The sequence below is a fragment of the Thamnophis elegans genome, chromosome 9, assembly GCF_009769535.1.
Source record: "Thamnophis elegans isolate rThaEle1 chromosome 9, rThaEle1.pri, whole genome shotgun sequence".
NCBI lineage: Eukaryota > Metazoa > Chordata > Lepidosauria > Squamata > Colubridae > Thamnophis > Thamnophis elegans.
The window spans coordinates 59,804,074-59,824,520 of record NC_045549.1 but is presented as its reverse complement, the minus strand read 5'-3'; the positions used below and the strand labels follow the sequence as shown (position 1 = coordinate 59,824,520).

General features: G+C 38.3%; 1 protein-coding gene across 1 annotated transcript in view; it reads right to left on the bottom strand.

Annotated features, from left to right (window-relative positions):
- Positions 1-20,447, bottom strand: part of RAPGEF2 (Rap guanine nucleotide exchange factor 2) — a 205,849-nt gene that overhangs the window by 948 nt on the left and 184,454 nt on the right. The window lies entirely within an intron of this gene.

The following is a 20,447-nucleotide window of genomic DNA, read 5'->3' as shown; positions in this document are numbered from 1 at the left end:
TTCCATATGTTTGATCATATCCCTAATTTCAATTATTTCCTGAAGAAGTAAAGGCACGGCTACATAAGCAGCTTGATCGTGGGTAATGTGCAAAACTGTTACTTACAAATGTGATTTTTTTTCTTCAATGGTCTTTAACTTAGTATTATAAATCACTATAAAATCTTAAAAATTGTTGATCTATAGCACATTATAACCTGCTTTTTATATGTCAATCTTACTAAAGCATCCTTAACAGTTGATATCATATGTTGTTCCTGTTGAAGGCTCAATAATTTATTAGGGTATTTGAACTCTCTTTGCTTTGTATGATTCATTGAATAGGGATAAAGGGAATTAAATTACAGTTTAACAGTATGAAAATTGAAATGAAATGTCATTCTATTATGGGGTATCTTGCATTTATATTCAAAATTCCTTAACTTTCTTCTGTTTTAAGTTGATTCTTCTTTTTTCCATGAAAAATAAGCAATCATACAATAATGAACACAGGTAATCCTCAACTTATGACCACAATTGAGCACAAAATTTCCATTGTTAGGTAAGACAACTGTTAAGTGGGGTTTGTCCCATTTTATCACATTTCTTGCCGCAGTTGTTAAGTAAATCACTGCAGTTGTAATTTGATAACCAGGTTGTTAAGCAATCTGGATTCTTTGTTGTTGTTGTTTGTTGTTTGTTTATTAGATTTATATGCCGCCCTTCTCCCAAGGACTCAGGGCAGCGTACAACATTAAACTTCAAATCAAATCAAATCAAAAAGAAACACATAATACAAAAGTTTTAAAAAATTAAATAGAATATCCCAAACAAACCCAATTAGAATTAACAATAACATTTTTAAAAAAATTCGAATTAAAATTAACAATGATCAATAATTTATTTTGTTTTGTTCAGGCCAGGCTGGCTTGCTGGAAAAGCCAACTTTTTAGGGCGCGTTGGAAGGACCGGAGGTCGGGGATTATACGAAGCTCCGGGGGCAGCTCATTCCAGAGGGAAGGCGCTCCCCCTGGGGGTCACTAACCGACACTGTCTGGCCGACGGCACCCTGATGCCAATCCTGTGGGATCACACTGGAGGGTGGGAAGCTACTGGTGGCAGTAGGTGGTCTCGCAGGTATCCTGGGCCTAAGCCATGGAGCGCTTTAAAGGTCAAAATTAGTACCTTGAATCTCACCCGGAAGACATCCAGTGCAGGCCGCCTAAAAGGGGTGTAACATGGGAGCACCTAGGTGCCCCCATGATAACCCACGCAGCCGATTCTGGACCAGCTGAAGCCTACAGGTGCTCTTCAAGGGCAGCCCATTATAGAGTTACAGTAGTCCAGGCAAGAAAGGACAAGGGTATGAGTGACTGTGCACAGAGCATCCTGATCCAGGAAGGGGCGCAACTGACGTACCAAGTGAACCTGGTAAAAGCCCCCCCTGGTCACGGCCGTCAGGTGTTCTTCTAGACTTTCCCTGTTGACTTTGCTTATCAGAAGTCAAAATATTATCACAGGACCTCAGGACACTGCAACTGTCATAAACATGAATTGAACATGAGTCAGAATTTTGTTCATGCAACTGTGAGGCTGTTAAAAACAGTCATAACTGTGAAAAACAATCATTAGCCACTTTTTTGAATGCTTGTATAACTTTGAATATACAGTAAATGAAATGTTGGAAGCTGAGGACTACTTCTACATACCTTAAAAGAGGTAAATAATTGTTAAATATGTGAAATTGTTACATATTCACAGACAAGTGAATATTTTCATAATAGATTTAAATACTATTGCAAAGAAAAGAAAAAAACCATTCTATATACTAATGGATGATAATATTGAAATATGATCAACAATAGCAATAAAACCTAATTTAAGTGATCAACTAAAGATGAGCAGCTTAACAATAACAAAGTCTGTTGTTGTTGTTACAGATTTAAAAAATCAATATACATTCACCCAATTAAAGTGCAGCACAGAAGTGCTCTGTAACTGCAATTAAATTTTAATTCAAGCAGTATTACAATTTAACAGAGAATACAACAAAAAGATACTATATGTCATTGTAACAATAACAATTCTATGTTTATTTGACTAATGCTAATATTATTCAAGATGTATACATTTCTGATAATGGTACAAAATGCTCATATATTAAGCAGGGCAACTTTGATTTGTCATACAGCATTATTTATTTATTTATTAAATTTATATGCTGCGCATATCACTAATGAAATAATAATGTGGGGGCTGCACGGTTGCCAGCTTGTTCTCTGAATACAGGTAAAGCTGGTGGGGATGTTCAGATAATTTGACCTGGCTGTTTTACAGACTGCTCGTACTAAATAGAATTGACCTACCCAAATAATATGGAGAGAACTGGATGAGATTCTCCATGGTTTGTGCAGAGGTGAGTGTAAAGCCTTTCTTCAACTATAAAAACTGCACTCTCACTCCTGGTTCTTAGGAAAGTTTTAAAAACACAATCTTTTGTTTGGAGACTGAAGCAAAAAATGAGAGATATGCCTAAATTACAGTTATGGTTTCTAGAATGCTATATGTTAAATTTATACTGATCATACCTATAATTATTGATGTTTTTTGATAATTTTAATGTTCTTTGAATTATAGTAATGTTACATGTTGTATAATTGATGTAAGCCACTGAAAGTCAGACATTTAAACAGCATGAAGGATTTGTTGTACTTGAGTTATCACTAATATATATTTGACATACCCATATTCTAAAAAAATATTATGGGAAAAATGTGCAATTTCAAATCAAATCAAGGTAATAGACAAGTATATATGAGTATTTGTAAGAAACAGGATTTAGATTTAAATTATTCCCTTTCATTCAAAAAAATCTTCTTCAAAAGACATCTAATAACGCTTACATTCTAGGACAGGGATGTTAAACTTGTATCGTCATAGTGACATCCCATGACATATTTTGACTCCCCGCCCCCTTTGCTAAATCAGCACATGATGCATCTGGCCCGCGGGCCGCAAATTTGACAGCCCTGTCCTAGGATAACTTAAGACAATACAAGTATAAATTCCATCCTTCTGAGGTGGGTGAAATGAGGACCCGGACTGTGGGGGCAAGTTGCTGACTCAATTTGCTAAAAAATTTGTAAACCGCTTAGAGAGGGCTGAAAGCCCTTTGAAGCGGTATATAAGTCAAATAAATAAATAAATAAATAAATAAATAAATAAATAAATAAAAGTGAATATTTATGCAAATCCACAAAAAAGAAAAGAAAAAGTTAAACTGAAACAAACTTAAACCACTCAAAGAGCTGTTAAAAATAAGTATGCAAATATACACATAATAATAAGATCAGGAAAGTATGCAAAGCACAGCTTCTGGAACGTCTTCAGATTTTTTAATCACAACTCCAATCTGAAGAGAGAATAAGGGAATTTAGAATGGAACATTTGGTTATTTTCGAAACTACTAATCAGTAATGCTCTGCCTTTTTCTTTTACTGGAATTCTTTTGTCCAAAGTTCCTCTGAGATCTGGCCCATTTTTTAACTCAGTCTTTTTTGGTCCCATTCTAGTCAGTTTTCTGAGAGTTAACAAGTTGCCTACTGATGGAGACAAAGAGAGCCAAAAAGCTTTACGTAATTCCTTTCAACATTCCATGTGATTGGAAAGAATTCATGGTAGGGAAAACATACTAAACATACTCCTTTTAATATCTTAATAGCAGCTCCATTTGGATCATGTAAGCAGGAGGTTGGCGGGTTCAGAAGTGAAGAGCTAACAGCATTCACCAGCCTAAGCCTATCTTAGAGGGATACATTGGAGAATATTTTTCCTACAGTGTTTTCTCTGTAGCCTCTGGACTTTTGTCAAATTCATTCTTTCTTGTACAGTTTCTTCCAGAACAAATTTAGTCCCATTCTATCTATTTTCAGAGAATTATGCTACTGGCACATAGAACCACATACCCTCTTACAATATTTCTTCCCAACATCATGTTGGCTTGGAACAGTAAAAGCAGAAGAGGAAAATTTAAGACATTCAGATATTTTTTTTTTAAGAAAATACTAAGAAAGTAGGGCTTTTCATGGGTTAGTCAAAAGAACAGTTCAGGATATTTTGTAAAATTTATGTAGTCATTTGATTTTCAAAAAAATAATTGCATTGTCTTAATCTTTTCTTTGCTTATCCAGTTAGAGGAACTGATTCAGGATGTTGAAAAATATGTGAGCCATTTTGCATGTCCAAACTACATGTTTAATGTTAAAAGGTATTATTATGCTGAAAGCCCCTCTATCTTACTTAAAAATCTCAGCACAAAGGTTTTCACCTTCCTTAATCATGCTGGCGTTCAATCTGGATTTTTTTTTCTTATGCAGAAATAAGTAGTTTTTCCATATGAAGCATTTTTGCAAGCTCATGATCTAATACAATTCAGGTACCGAGATTTTTCCTGTTGTAAACAATCTCATACAGGTTGTCAGTAGCAAATGGCCATTCACTTAGTGAATATTCAAAATTATAACAGTACTGAATGAAGGGTTTTTCATAGTTGCAATTATCATTTTTGTAAAATCATTATCATTGTAAAATTTAAATTATCATTTTAACCTTTATGCTGAGTATTTGCCAAGGTCACAGTTCTTTTTAACAATGGAAAAATTAAAACATATTATATCCTGTACTAGCAGAATTTGCAAAATTTAAAAACCTACTGAAAGTTCAAATGACCCCTTTGTTCTACAACATTTGCTCATGATTAATAATTTCCTTCTCTTCCCAAGTCTAACTATTAAAATGGCAGCAATTGTTTCAGACATTCACAAAGAAGCGATAACATTAAATAGCTTGAAATATTCTATTTTCCTTGCACATCTGCAATAACCTTTAGGGCTTTTATTACAATTTGTTAGATGAGCAAAGAAATCACTTTTTACTACACCACTGCAAAAAGCAATGTGAAAGTTTAAACATTATACTGCTTTATCTTTCAGTTACAGTCTCTTATTTTATTTAGCAATATATTCATTCTCCATTGTTTTACAAACAGGCATATGGCTTTTAAACTCTATTTTTACCCTCTTTGGTACATACCAAAGTAGAAGAGAAAATGGGCACACGTCGCATCTTTTTTGATCTGTATTTGTGAATTCCCTTTCTTGGCAAAGGCCAGTCAGTATGCAAGAGCTGATAGAAGAATTTCATTTTGTCTGAGGAATTTGATGGAAAGATTGGCTGAAATAAGAATGGAAGAAAATAAGGAAACGAGCCTGTGCAGTCATTATGATTTAACTGGTGCTACAGCTGAGGTGTTAAGGTTATTTTAAAACTGGAGTCAAGAAATACAGCGTTTTATTTCTTCAGTAACTGTAACTCATGGTTTTCCCACAAAACATTCTCTTATATTTACAATAGAACTTAGATGTCACATTGATCACTTACGCTTCTTTCAGCCCAAAAACGCATTGTGATCAGCCCAAGGACCTGTCAGGCAGCAAAGGGAAGGATGAAAATGGCAGCTTTTCTTTGCCTTTCATTTTAGTCTTGATAATTGACACTGAGGGATGAGGGATGGCATCTCACCACTGACAGCTCTCACAGTCACAAATGTTCAGAGATGGAGATGGTGCCTGGCAGACATAAAAACCCATCAATACTCACACCGAGGTACCATCATTGCTGAGCCAGAGGCTATCTCCAATTTTGGTGACAAAGAGATTCAGTGGTTTCCAGGAACAGCTGGGGAGACAGTTTGCTGGCATAAAGAGTGTAATAGTTCAAGGAAGAGCATGACCATGGATACTAGGAAGAAGCTTCATTTCCTATTTATTTCGTGACCCGACAAATGCGCGCATGACAAAAGCGCGCTGACAAAACCACGGCAATAAAACTGCGACGTCATAAACACGCCCACAACAATGCACCAACAAAGCCATGCCCACAAAAGCACGATTTAAGTTAAGATAAGGGAAGCGCGATTTAAGTTAAGGTAAGGGTTAGGTTCAGGGTTAGGTTTAGGATTAGGTTTAGGGTTAGGTTCAGGGTTAGGTTTAGGGTTAGGTTTAGGGTTAGGTTTAGGGTTAGGGTTATTAGGTTGTTATTAGTTCTTTGTCGAAGGCGCGCTTTTGTCGGCGCGCTGTTGTTGGCGTGCTTCTGTGCTCATTCAGGTAGTCACAAATCATTGGCACGATTTCAACCTTGCGGTTTTCTCGCCGCGGTTTCGTCGGCGCACTTTTGTTGAGCGCGCATTTGTCGGTGAACCATTTATTTTGTCACTACCTGACTCTAAGCTAAGGCTAAGGGATCTAAGAACAGTAGTGCAAATGAAGGTTATTAGGAAAGAACAGTGATCTTTTGTTTGTTAAGCAGTGATCTTAGATACAAGGCCCAAGGAGCTGAATTAGTTCCTGTTTCTTCCAGATTACAAAATAGTAAATTAAAACAAAGAATAGCTCAGCAGTTATTGGGAAGAGCACTAAGCACAGTACTTACAGAAAGGAGAATCAGACATAGAGAAGGTGATAGGTGATAGCAACATTAAGGATGATGGCATGACAGCAATTGAGTGAGAGATCATTAAAGAAATATAAAGTATTGCAACACTAGTATTTTTTAAAAAAGAGAAGCAAAATAGAAATTGTATTAACTCTTATTTTTACCTATTTTCTTCATTAGAAAAAAAAAATTATTGTTGTAGTACGGTAGTTCTCAAGTTACAACAATTCGTTTAGTGCTCATCCAAAATTACAGTAGCACTGAAAAAAGTGAATTATGACCTATGCAGCCTAGTCGCAACCAGGGAACAATAACATAAGAGGGGAGGGGAGGCATTGGTATGGTTTGGGAGGGAAACTCTGGAATGCAAGTGGGCCACCTGGAAGCCTGAGTCAGTTCCACTCCAAGATCATCAACTCTGAGAACGTCAAAGGCAGATAGACTGTTCTCAAAACAATCTAGGCGCCACCGCTTGTTGGACAAAGGACAATGCAGGTCCAGGGGGGAAAGGGGGAATTTGTCTTATGCATTTTGCACACAAAATGTTAGATCTGGCTTTTCCACTTCTGTACCCATGTGGCTTTTCAGCAAAATATACACTTGGAGAAAAGAAATGTCTCAGGAGTTTCCTTTACTGGCTAGCACATTTGGACCGTTGACAGTTGACAGCCCCTTGGTCATGTGATCAACATTTAGACACTTGGCAACTGATTCATATCTACAACAGTTGCAATGTCCCAGAGTTATGTGATCACCTTTTGCAATCTTCTGACAAGCAGAGTCAGTGAGGAAGCCAGATTCACTTAGCAACTGTGTTATTACTTTAACAACAGCAGTAATCTGATTTAACAACTGTGGCAAAAAGGTTGTAAAAGGGAAACAAAATTTTGGCTCAATTACAGGACTACCTGTATTCATAATCAAGACTATACTTTGGATTTCAGAGTGTCACTAGACAGATATGATACTGTTTATTTTTAATTTGAACATCTTTTCAAAGGTAATTTATCTGCGTGGTATGAATGACAAAAAACACAGGAAATTGTATAAATGAGATTCATGAAGGTTAAATCCCTGAAACATTCTCAAACCCTGGAGAACCGTGCTTTCAGAGAAATTGAGAAAAGTTCTTTCTTTTATTTCTCATACTCTTCCAAACTTTCCTATGCATTTGCCCAATGAATATTCATAGTTTCTTTTTCATTTTCTCACCTTTGCAATGTGGTAATGAAATTGCTCCAACTTGCAAGTGATGAAAATTAACGACTCATGTTTGATTAGTAGGCTCCAAGGGGGGAAAAGAGAGACAAAGGAGTGTGAAGCCAACATAGTTCAAAGATTTTTAAAATCCAGTAAATATAAAGTGATGGCTGAATGAAGAAGAAAGAGAATTAGATGACATCTTAAGATTCTGAAAAGAGACCGAAGTTTTCAGAGCTAAGTATTATTGACATGAGGAATGGATTGCATAGTGAAAATTCTCCTTGGTGTCACTCTTGATGAGTGAGATTGGAGGCCATCTTTCTACAGCTCAACACCATTTTGTCAACTCCAAAAAAAAGGTTGCTTTTTCAGAAAATTGATGTCACCCCCATCCTCAATATATTACTCAGTTGTGATTTAAAGCTTTAATATTTAAAGCTTGAAAAATTCATCAAACACCAGTATATTTCTTTCCCTAGCTCAGAGGTCAGGAACCCACGGCTCTGGAGCCGCATGTGGCTCTTTTGTCCCTCTGCTCTGGCTCCATGTTGCTCAAAATATGTGTCACAGCCACACACACCCGCCAACACACAATTTATTGAGCTTTTCAACCCCCGGTAGGTCAACCATGGATAAATCCAAGAAAAGAAAAGTTTCAGAAGAAAAAAAAGAATGTTTAATTCAACTACATGTGCGAGTTTTGTGGCTGTTCAGGAAATAGGCACGGGAAGGGTTTTGTGGCTCCTGGTGTTTTCTTTTATGTGGGAAATGGTTTCAAATGGCTCTTTGAGTGTTTAAGGTTGCCAACCCCTGTCCTAGCTAGATCAATTGCCTTTTATTTATCTCTCTTATTTGCTAAATCTTTATGGATGTACATTCACCACTAAGAGGAGGGAAGGAGGGAGGGAGGAAGGAAGGAAGGGAGAGAGAGAGGTTTTTATAGAAGCTTTCTAAACATTCTTCTTAGTTTTCAGTTAATTGTCTATTAAAGTCCCCAAAATTCAAATAAGCACAAAATGAAACTTTGACACCCTTGATAATTTATGACTCATTGTAAAAATAAAATCCTAAGAACTGTAATTTTAAAAACCAGTGCAATCAAATAATTTTAACCGTAGCAAAACCTACTGGCAGGAATTCACCTAGGTTTTAGGTGCTAGGCATTAAATGGGAGCTCTGCGTGCAAACTGGATGGAACCTTAGCAGCGAGATCTGCTGCGATCCAAGTATATTCTCTACAAATGAGCGTTACTGCTTCTTCAGAATAGCAAACAATAACAGTTTTTAAAGACAAGGTCTGAATAGGGCCATAGTTTTCTCCAGAGGGCTCAATAGAAAATTTAAATGCAGTTAATAATACATTCAAAGGCATCCATAGAATCAGAAATTATTATCAACATAACCCACGTAACATCACTTCATTATGATAGAAGTCCATGGCAACCTAAAAACTGTATTTGGTCCAGAAAGCAGGACTATCAGCAATAATATGAATGCCATGATATTCAATCAGAATAGAGCTGGAAGTAACCTTGGAGGTCTTCTACTGCAACCTCCTGCTCAAGCAGGAGACCCTATACCTTTTCAAACAGATTGCTGTCCAGTCTTTTCTTAAAAATGTACAGAGATGAAGCACCCACAACTTCTGAAGGCAACTTCTGTCCCACTGGTTAATTGTTCTCGATATTAGGAAGTTTCTCCTTAATTCCAGGTTGCTTGTCTCTATGATTAGATTGCTTTTGGAAATGATCATGATGACCCCCCCCCCCTCTTTTTCATGGCAGCCCCTCAAATGCTGGAATACTATCATATCACCCTAATCCTTCTTTTTTTTAGACTGGCCATACCCAATTCCTGCAATTTTTCTTCATATATTTTCGTCTCCAGGTCCTTCATCATTTCAGTTGCTCTTCTTTGCACTTTTTCCAAAATCTCAAGATCTTTTTTTATAATGTGGTGACCAAAACTGAATGCAGTATTCCATGTGTGGTCTTACTAAGGATTTATAAAATGGTACTGATTATATGCCTCTGTTTATACAACCAAGGATTGTATTAGCTTTTTTGGCTGCTGCCACACACTGCTGCCTCATGTTTAAGTGATCCTCCGCTAGGACTCCAAGGTTCCTCTTACAGTTGCTGTTTTTGAGCCAGATTTTGCCTAATCTGTACTTGTACCTTTGATTTTTCCTGCCTAGGTTAAAACACTTCTTTTCTCCACTTCTCAACTTCCATGTTGTTGGGTAAGGCCCATTGTTGAAATCTATCAAGATCTTTTTGGATCCTGAGCTTGTTACATGAGCTATGTAACACCACTGCTCCCAGGTGCACTACAAGGTGCTGATTATGACCTATAAACTCTTCATAGCATTCGGCTTAGCTATTTAATGTTGTTTCCTCCTCCTCCTCTTCCTCTTCCTCTTCCCTCTTAAGACAATATAGACAATAAGTAGACTCTCCCTCAATTGCAAGGCACATGCAAGTCAGAATTTTGTACAATATCTGAACAAAACATCGGCACAAGTAAACTAAATCACGCTAACAGAACAAGCTAAGGAAAGAAAGAATTCTTAACCTACAGGGCGGGGCATAACCTTTTCCTAGGGGGTCACAGCAAGATCGACAGCAGTTTACAACTTCCGCGACACCTCATTTTAAAGCCCATAAAAAACTGAATTGAATGAGCTATTAAATGTTAAATTTGCTTTAAGAATGGCTGGAAAATTCGATTCGGAAGAACAAAGGATCATTGACAGAATAAAATGCATTGCCTTTCGAGAGGCTCGCGATGCTGGAGCGACGTTTATCAATCGAAAATGGATTGCAAACAAATTGAAACGTCATCCGGATTGGGTTACTGATAATTGGAACAAAACAGCCCAAGAATGTTTCACAAAATTTGGAGAAGGGCGTCCTCTGCAACTGTCCCAAGAAAGCAAAGCCATCATTGCAACTGGCAGTCGCAAACAACGAAAAGGAAACCAAAAAGTGGCCCAAGAAATCCTTCAAATTCGTGGAAAACGAGTTGATCAAAGGACAATCGGCCGATATCGAGAACGAGAAGGTTTGAAGCCATTCCACGTCATTTGCAAACCATTGAAAACTCAAACACACGTTCAAGATCGGCTTTGGTTGTGCGATTGGTTGTCTGAATGGACCGAGGAAGATTTTCTTCATTTGGCGCCATCTGACGAATTCTTCGTTTATGCCATTCGAAAACCGAATTTCCAGAACGATCGAATTTGGGCTAAAGACGTCGACGACATCGCCAAACATGAACGATATCGACAAATCGTTCGCAATCCGACTTGCATCGGGATTTTCGTCATTTTCACAGCCAAGAAACTGCATTGGGTTTTGAAGGATAAAGGGGAATCCTGGGATGGCAGTTATTTCCGTGAGAAAATTTTATTGGAGAATGTCATTCCATTTCTCAGTGATCCAGACAATGTCTTGGTGGTTGGTGAGGCTGTCTTTCTTCATGACAAAGCTCCTTGCATGCGTGCAAATGCGACTCAGCAATTGTTAAAGGAAAACAATGTCGAATTTTGGGGCAATGACGTCTGGCCGGGAAATTCGCCAGATCTCAATCCGGCAGAGAACATTGGGGCCATAATTAAGGATGAAGTGGAAGCTCTGATGATTCAGGAGCAAGGTCAAAATCGATATTCGGTTGAAACTTTGAGAATGAATTTGGAAACTGTGTTGAAAAATCTGGAAAATCGAACGGAACTGTTTGAAGATTTGTTGTGTTCTTATCCACCTCGTTTGAATGCTGTTCGAAGGGCTAATGGTGGTCATACTGACTATTAAATTGTGTCAATAAACTCAGTTTTTGATGGGCTTTCGAATGGTGTATGAATTATTTGTGTTGTTATTACAAGTGTTGCTGTGACCCCCTAGGAAAAGGTTATGCCCCGCCCTGTATATAAAAAGAATCACATTGGCAGCTGGCTCTAATTTCATAAATGAATGGCTCATAGACTACCTTGATTTATTTTCTATAATTTAGCAGTAGAATCAGATAATTAAGATCCTTAATCAGTGAAAAGACAATAGTTTCAAATGGAAGAAAAGATTATGTTGTTTTCTCTTATATTCAGTTTCTATGCCCTCAAACACAGAATAATTAATAAGAAAATGATTATTCCAATTGTGTTTTATAACAGCCTCCTCTGTTGCCCTTCTCTTTCCCAGGCAGCATGAAGCTAAAAAGCAAATCATTAATTTTCATCTCCCATATTTTTAATTAATTCAGAATGTGAAAGGTTAATTTTGAAGTAAGTTGTTATACAAAAGAGATAGCGGGCACCCTGATGAGTGGTGGATTGGCTCTGATCTCCGATGCTCTAACTGAACTGGTGCTGTTCAGTTCTGGATAAAGGGGCTCATTATCTCCGAATAATCATCCAGATGCCATCTCAATGAGGTCACACTAAACACGGTGGTGTCTAAGCCAAATCGTTCGTAATTAACAAGGTGGCAAAGCCCACATTCTACAAATTGTCTCTTGAAATAGGATTCTTTCCAAACTTCCATCAAGACAAACCCAACAATTTGTTTCTTCTATTTTCACTCAAATCATGAGGGTAGTTTGAATAGAAAACAATTTTTGAAAAAATGGCATACCTACACACCAAGAACCTGTGCACTTCAAAGTATGTGCGTGTGTGTTTTAAGATGTTTATTTGAGTAAAAATGCTGTGTCAATGGAAATTCAAAAAACAGTGGGAAGATAAATGCATAGTGGTACTATGAGACTCAATTAGGATACAGATTTAACATACACATATATCTATATTTAAGCAAAGCACATATATACAGGACAATGCAGCAGCTGTTTTCAAACACTTAAACAGGATTCCTTTAATGTATAAATAATGCAACCTGAATCTTGGGAAATTTAATAGTGAGATGTTGTAAACCAAGGTTTCTCAAGCCGTGGGCCGCGGACCAATGCACAATTGGCAGGTGAGAGTGCAAAGCTTCATTTGCACATGTGCAGGAGATATGTTGAGCATAAAAAATCATCCCCTCCCCCCCCCGCACCACCGCAGTTGCTGCCAGTCCATGGAGCCAGAAAGATTGGACACTGGTATTCTAAATGTTCCTGTGGTTCCCCAGGATCTCCCTCCCTCCCCTCTTTCTCCCTCCCCACCCACTACCTACCTACCTACCTACCTACCTACCTACCTACCTCTCTCTCTCTCTCTCTCTCTCTCTCTCTCTCTCTCTCTCTTTTGCAACTAGATAAATAGGTACCACTTTGAGGGCAACATCACTCTGTAATGTCATGCTGGCCACATGACCATAGAAATGTCTTCAGACATCACTGGCTCAATGGCCTTGAAAAGAAGATGAGCACTGACCCCTATAGTCAGCAAGGACTAGTGGAGTAAAATGCACAGATACTCATCTTATCTTTTAAATATTGATTTTGGACTGTAACTAAGTTGCTCATTGTGTTCCTGGGATACATAATACATCTATATTAGATAAAATATATTTATGCTAAAGGAAAATAATGATTCATAATTTAGAAGCAGCCCTACATATAGTACTTAACTGGAATTTCATATTTTGGAGAGATACAGATTCATCATAGCAGGATGTGTATAGGTTTATGTAAATCTTAGATTATGTCAATTTTCCGCTTACTGCATGAATTCAAATTAAAGCATCCCCAACAATTAGCTCTCCGTGGCACGACAAAACTGCGTTCGTCAAAATAGCAGTGATAATAAAATCGCGTCGCTAAAGCCGCGACATCATCACTGCGCGTCATCACCGCCGTGACAACAGCGCGGCGACAGAAGGGCGCTTTAAAACAGCGCGGCGGCAGAAAGCGGATTTAAATTAAGGTAAGGGTTAGGATTAGGTTTAGGGGTTTGTTTTAGGTTTAGGTTTAGGTTTAGGTTAGGTTTAGGTTTAGGTTTAGGGTTAGGTTTAAGGTTAGGTTTAGGGTTAGGTTTAGGTTTAGGGTTAGGTTTAGGGTTAGGTTTAGGATGCTGAGTGCTTGGGAATGCGCGGATTTGCCCTCCACGATTATGTCATCGTGGTAGGGTCACGTTTTTCCTTAGCGCTTCGAACGGCGCAAATTAGTCTTTGCGCTTATGTCTCTGCGGATAAGGGCTTCGCGGATTTGTGGTGGAACCTTAGCTCTCTAGACTCAATTGGAACAATCTAACAAAGGGGACGGCAACACTTCTCTGAATAATAAGTTTATGGTGCCCTGAACTGGGCATAGAATCCAGGTGGACTCTGACCATAGCAGAATTCTACCTAATTGCTTAATTACTTAAAAGCTGATTGAACAGTTGGATTCGGTTTAATAAGCTGACTTCTTAAGGACAGCTACAACTATTATTGCAAGCTCACTTGAAGAAATAAAGACTGATTTAATTAAAAGGAGGAAACCATTGCACTCAGGTGCTTGGAACTTGTTCAACAAGAAATTTCCTGAAATTTATTTTCAGTTTTACTAATTCAAAAATGTATTCTGTCACATTTCTGGGCAATTCACAATCATAAAAACACACGGATGCAACAGAAAAAAAGAAGGACTACAAAACCTAAAATATAATTTAGTAAACTTCCTGAAACTTAATCCAGTGCTTTTATATAATAGTAGAGAACCCTTGGGGTGGATAATGGGTAAATGGGTCGTTTTTTAGGGGTTGAAGGAGAGCGGGGAATGAACTTATTAAATTTAATTGGGGAACAATCTCATTTGACTTTTTTTAGGAAGAAAGATTGTTTTGGAGATTGGCCTTATTGTATTTAATCAATCAGCAACTGATAAGAGATAGCATTAAGAAACACGGATATTTGATTTGGAACAAATTAAAGGTTTAATTTTTTGGTATGATCTGGGATTGAAGACATTTTCTACAAGTTGATTACAATAACATCTTGTTAGTAGTGTTTTGGAATTTCAATCTTCTCTTTCTTATATTATTAATAATTTTACTACTTTCTACTGTGTTTTCCCGAAAATAAGACATGCCCTGCTAATAAGCCCAATCGGGCTTTTCAGAATATGCACCATAATAAGCCCTCCCCCAACTATTTGAGCGCATGCGCAACCTGTCCCCCCCATTACCACTGTATCACCTACCGGTACAGCTTGCGGGGCAAAAAGAGGGCCCGCCGCAAAAACAATGGCAAGCAAAGCAATGTGCTTCCACTTCCACCCTTCCCTCCCACACAAAGAGCCTCCCGCAAAAAGAGCGGCAGGCCAGCAATGCGATCACCCCTTCCCGCCTGTTCCTTCTTGCACAAAAAAACACTGCCCACCCCACCCTAATGAGGCTTCCCTGGACACAACAGCGAGGACCGCGACGGACCTGGAAAGGTAAAAGGAGCACCTTGCTTCTCACCTGCCCCAGAAAATAATAAGCCTTCCCCTATAATAAGCCCAAGGCCATATTTCGTGGGTCAAAAAAATAAGACCCTGTCTTATTTTCGGGAAACACGGTATATTTGTATAACATTGTTTTCCCTGTTAACTATTATATTTCTTCTGAGACCAATGAACAGTTCGAGAAAACTCATAAAAATTTGTATTTTTTTAAAAAAATAAGATAATAGGAACGAGACTTTGTAAGCACACTTATGAAAAGATTTGAAAATGAAATTTGGGAGTAAAAGTTTCATGTGAATTTATGCTTAGATTTGCTGTGAAAGAAAATTGGAAGCCATTTCTTGTATTTTTTCTTTCTTTTTTCCCTGCACTTTTTGCATTTTTTTCCTCTTTCTAAATGAATTAATATAGAGCAAATATGCTTCATTGGATTTTTTTTTAAAGAAATATAATTAATTACATATACTTCCAATTATTTGATATATAACAAAAGCAGCGACATCTGTTGAAAAAGCCAAGTTTTTAAAAGTAGATTTACTTTTTTAAAACTGTTTCTAAATCTAAAACAATCTTCTCTGGAATAATGTTAATGGGTTTGAAAATGAGAATATCGCATTACAGTGAGACACGGGCTTTCCATGTTTTAATATTATTAAATATGGCCTTATGTCTCTGTGATATTCTGGTATGATATCATATCACAGATTAAAAAAAAGAAGAAAATAGACTGATTCACAAAGGATTGTTCAATCTAAAAAGCTTATCCAACAAAACACAGGTGAGGATGCGGGAAAAAGAGTAAGAAAGGGGTGTCAAGGAGACAGACAGGTAAATATAGATTGGCAGCAATATGAATATCCTCCCATTATGAAATGTTTGTGTTGCCCCTGTTGTGAGTGGAGGGAACAGATGGCTCGTCAGGCCAAATTACTATCCACCCTAGTTCCAGCCAGCCTAGAGCCATGCAACATAAAGCGTCCAGTTGGCAAGAGATGGCTTTTTATCATTAAGAGTAAAAGCATCAACAACCTGCCCATCCTTTGCTGATCTTGACTTTGCAGCCTGAGAGATTTGTTCATCCTTCTATTTATGCTAACAGGGTGCCAAGATTGTGATACAGCCGTTGGTTGATGCCAGGTAAGGGATCTATTTATAAACATAATTTGGGAATATTTTTTTATTGCTTACAGCAGTAGCAACTGCTGATTTCTTAAGATGGGATAGACTGCACTCTATTGGCCAATAAAACACCTTGCAGTTTTTTTTCAATAATCTAATAATATATTTTTTTTAAAAAAAAAACAAGGTAAACTTTAAAAAAAATCATACCAAGCTTTTTCATACATATTTTAATACATATTCTCCCTTTTCCTAGACTTGAAACCACTGAGCTTAATGTCAACTCACTGAAAATCAGGGGAGATCAGGAAATAACAGGGAATTTATTCCACGTGCTTGCAAAGCTATAAGTTTTATATCTTTAATGTACAGAAATTTAAATGAGCTGATCAGTAAAGGACTGATGAGGCTGGATCATATTATGAAAAAAGACAGAATAATAGAATTGAAAGGGACATTGGAGGTCTTCTAGTCCACCTCACCTGCACAAACAGGAAGAGCTGTACCATTCCAGACATCCAGAAGGCCTTCTCAACATTGCTCCAATTCCAGACAAAACGAGAGAAGCAAAGCTGTGATCGTACAGACATGTGGTCAGAACTGATGTGCAATCCATTGTAAACCAGGCACTTGCCCAGATGGCCAGCAGCCCCAAAGATGGCTGAAAAAGCATTGAATGGACTGCCTGCATGAAGGCACGCAAGCCATAGTTGTGATGCTCCACTAGTTCTGCAGACTGGATGAAGTGGCAGGAAAGCCCTCCCAGCTTTCCGCAAAGCCACCAAGTCCTGGCTGCTCCAGCAGGCTGGGGGGCCTGTGAAACATCCAGCCCAGCGGAAATTGTGAATGTTGCGGTTTTGTTTTTAAAGTGTTGTCTTTGGCTAGTCCTCCCCCTTCCCTTGTCTATTGTGAGCCGCCCGGAGTCCTTCGGGAGTGGGCGGCATACAAGACAAATAAATACAAATACAATTCAATACAGGTGAAATGCAAAACTGCAGACCCTGCAACATGATGGGAATAATGCAAATAATAGTAAGAATGTCCAGCAATTTAAAAAATCTGAAGGCTTTAAATTCATATATACTATTCCTGCTATTCAAAAATCTGGCAATTCAACAAAAGCATAAAATTGATTTGGGAGATCAGCTGAAACCCAAATGGGATTTTAAAATTATATTTAAAAATAATGTAACACACTGACTAGGTTCAGGACTAGATGTCAGTGAGCCTTTATCATTTACATTCTCCATGAGTCTCCTGACTGGCACCAATATAACTTCAGCCTAATTGCTCTTCAATACTATTACACATTCTCTTCCCTGTTAAACTTTTCTTGGCAGGGTATCTGTCTTTTTGTATGCGACTCACTTGCCCCACTACTCAACTTTGATCAATAGCTCAAGGAGGCACAATTCATTTCTTCTACAAATACAAGTGCAACATACCCAGAGCCTCTAGGTACAAAGTTATGCGAATCTAAACTGAAAGGCCAAGATCTGATCTGGGGTAGTGTCTTTCAGGATTTCTAAGGGTATCTTAAATTTCTTGCAAGTTTTAAAATACCCATTTTACTCTCTAAATAAAAACTAAAATTCAAAACATGTCCAAAAATGTTGACCCCATCCATTGTAGGGAAGGGCTTAGTAAGATGTAGAAGACCTTGTGGTGGTCTCATGTAGCTTCTGAGCCACATTTTTATATGATAGCACAGAAGAAAAATTCTTAACTTGATGATACATTTACCACCAGCATAACTTTCAAAAGAGGAACAGTAAATCAGACTCTGTTCCAACCTGAAGCTCTTCCAATAAAGCAAAATTTTAATAATGCATAATTTGTGTGTGTGTGGAGAGAGAGAGAGGGAGGGAGAAGGGAGAGAGAAAGGATAATATGATGTGAACGACTTGGTAAGTAGAAGGCATCAATGAAGGCCATGCAGGAGGTATGGTGTTAATACCACTGGGCAGAATAAAAAAGCAACAGTAATATCCACAAGGCAGTAGGGTTAATTGTTTACTTGAATTCTAGCCATGTTAATTCCTCTCCCAGATCTCTGCTTGAGACATACTTGAAATGTGTGCTATTATTTAGCTGACCATTTTGTCATGCAAAGATGGATTAAATACCTGAAGACTAGGCATGACTGCTAATGCAATGTTCAAACTGATGCCTGCACAGAATGGTGCATACCCTAAATGTTTGCTGCTTCTAGTTGTAACCTTCCTCCAATGCCTGCTGGATTAAAGCAGTAACAACAGATGGTCCATATAATGTATGATCAGAGAATGATAACATTTCCTGGTAGTTTTCTCATCTAGTACTTTGAAATAAATGAATTGCTTTCTCTTTACTCTGGCATCATAGCCTCTATAATCTCTACCCCCCTCCCCAAGAATCAAGCCAGAATTATATTTAGCACTGACTTTCTAAAGCAAGGCACAGAATTTGTGGGTGGGGAATCAAAACTCATGGCATGAAGCTATCGCCTGCAGCAATTCTTCACTTAAGAACGTTGCCATCTAGCCTTAGTGCAATGTAATCTGCAGCTCACTTTGCAACACTTTTTTTAAAAAATGTTTCTCTAACATTTAATAACAATAACAAAGCATCTGTGCTTTTCTGTTGCAGGAATAAAACAAGGAGGAGGGAAATATCCACCTTCAAAAAGGAAAAACAACAAAGGAAATAATTCTACTAATAGACAAGTGTAACTGTTTCTCATTTGATTTTCATCACCCTTAATGTCCATATATGATACCATATAAATGGAACGCTATTATCTTTCTCTAAATAAATGAAGGGCACCGTCTTATGCAAAGTAATGGAACGGGCCCTTTTATATTCCAACTTTAGGGAGGGGAGGGGAGGGGAGGTGCAAAAATCACAAGATACAATGAGGTAGAAGGATGCTCCATAAGGTGGGTACCATGGTAGAGAAGTCATCTCTCCTGGGACCCAGCAAATATAGATCCCTAGCTGATGAGTCCCACAACATACCCATGCCATGGAGGACTTTCAAAGTTAAAAACAGCATCTTGATTTGTAATATGTTCTGTTCTCAGAGCAAATAAAACTGGCCACATTGCTGCATTCTGTACCAGTTGAAGCTTCTAAATACTCTTCAAAGACAGCCCCGTATAGACTGCATTGCAGTAGTCTAATCTGGATGTAACTAGGACAGGAGTGACTGTAAGCAAGACCTGCCAATCCAGAAACAGGCACAACTATTGCACAAGACGAGCCCGTGCAAAGGCCCTCCTAGCCACGGCTGTTACCTGTTCATACCAGCATGAATTGTAAGTGTAGGAGGACCTCCAGATCGTGCACTGGGTCTGTCTGGGGCAGTGCAACCCATCCAACACCAGAGATGGCATAGTCCAAGAACCATTGGGCCCCAAAATCCAAAGCCTTGACAGGGTTCAGCTGAAGCCTGTTGTTCTCCATCCAGACCCCCACAGCCTCCAGATATTGGGGATAAGACATTCACAACATCACTTAATATGCCAGGTGTGGGTATTATCAGTATGCAGATATACCTTACCCCAGCAACGGGTTCCCCAGCAATCTCATGTATATGTTAAAAAGGATAGGAATAAGGCACTGAGCCCAATCGCACTCCACACAGTAGGAGTAGAGGACAGGAACTCTCCTCCCCAATCATCACTAACTGGAGTCAGCCTGAAGAAAGAAAGTGAATCAGGAAAGGAAGTGAATCAGCACAACACTGTATTGCCCATCCCCAATTCTCTGAACTGATCCAGAAAGATACCATGGCCAATGGTATCAAAAAAAAAAAATCAAGTGGTCAAGTAGGGCAAGGATAAAAGTACTATTCCTACCCCGCCCACACCAAAAGTCATTAGAAATCAAGATCAACGCCATCTTAATCTCATACCCGAATCTGAAACCTGATTGAAAAGGTTCGAAATAATATGCTGTTTCCAATGTCCTCTGAAACTGTTGCACAGTCATCTTCTCTCTACCATCTTCTGCAAGAAAGGGAGGGGAGATATTGTATGAAAAATGTCCAATACAATGGGATCCAGTGATGGGTTTCTTATGAAAGGGTGACCTGAGGCCTCTTTAAGAGGTAAAGAAATAATCCCCTTGCTCAATGAAGAATTAACCATCTATTTATACCATATATTATACTAGTATGCTACCCTGTGCAGCTCATAGCAGTAAAAGAAATTACAATAACTTCAATGAAAAATATGGCAAGCATGATGAAGTGAGGAGACCAAGGCCTGGATGAAGAGCAGATATATAGCTCTTCATATATATCTCCTACA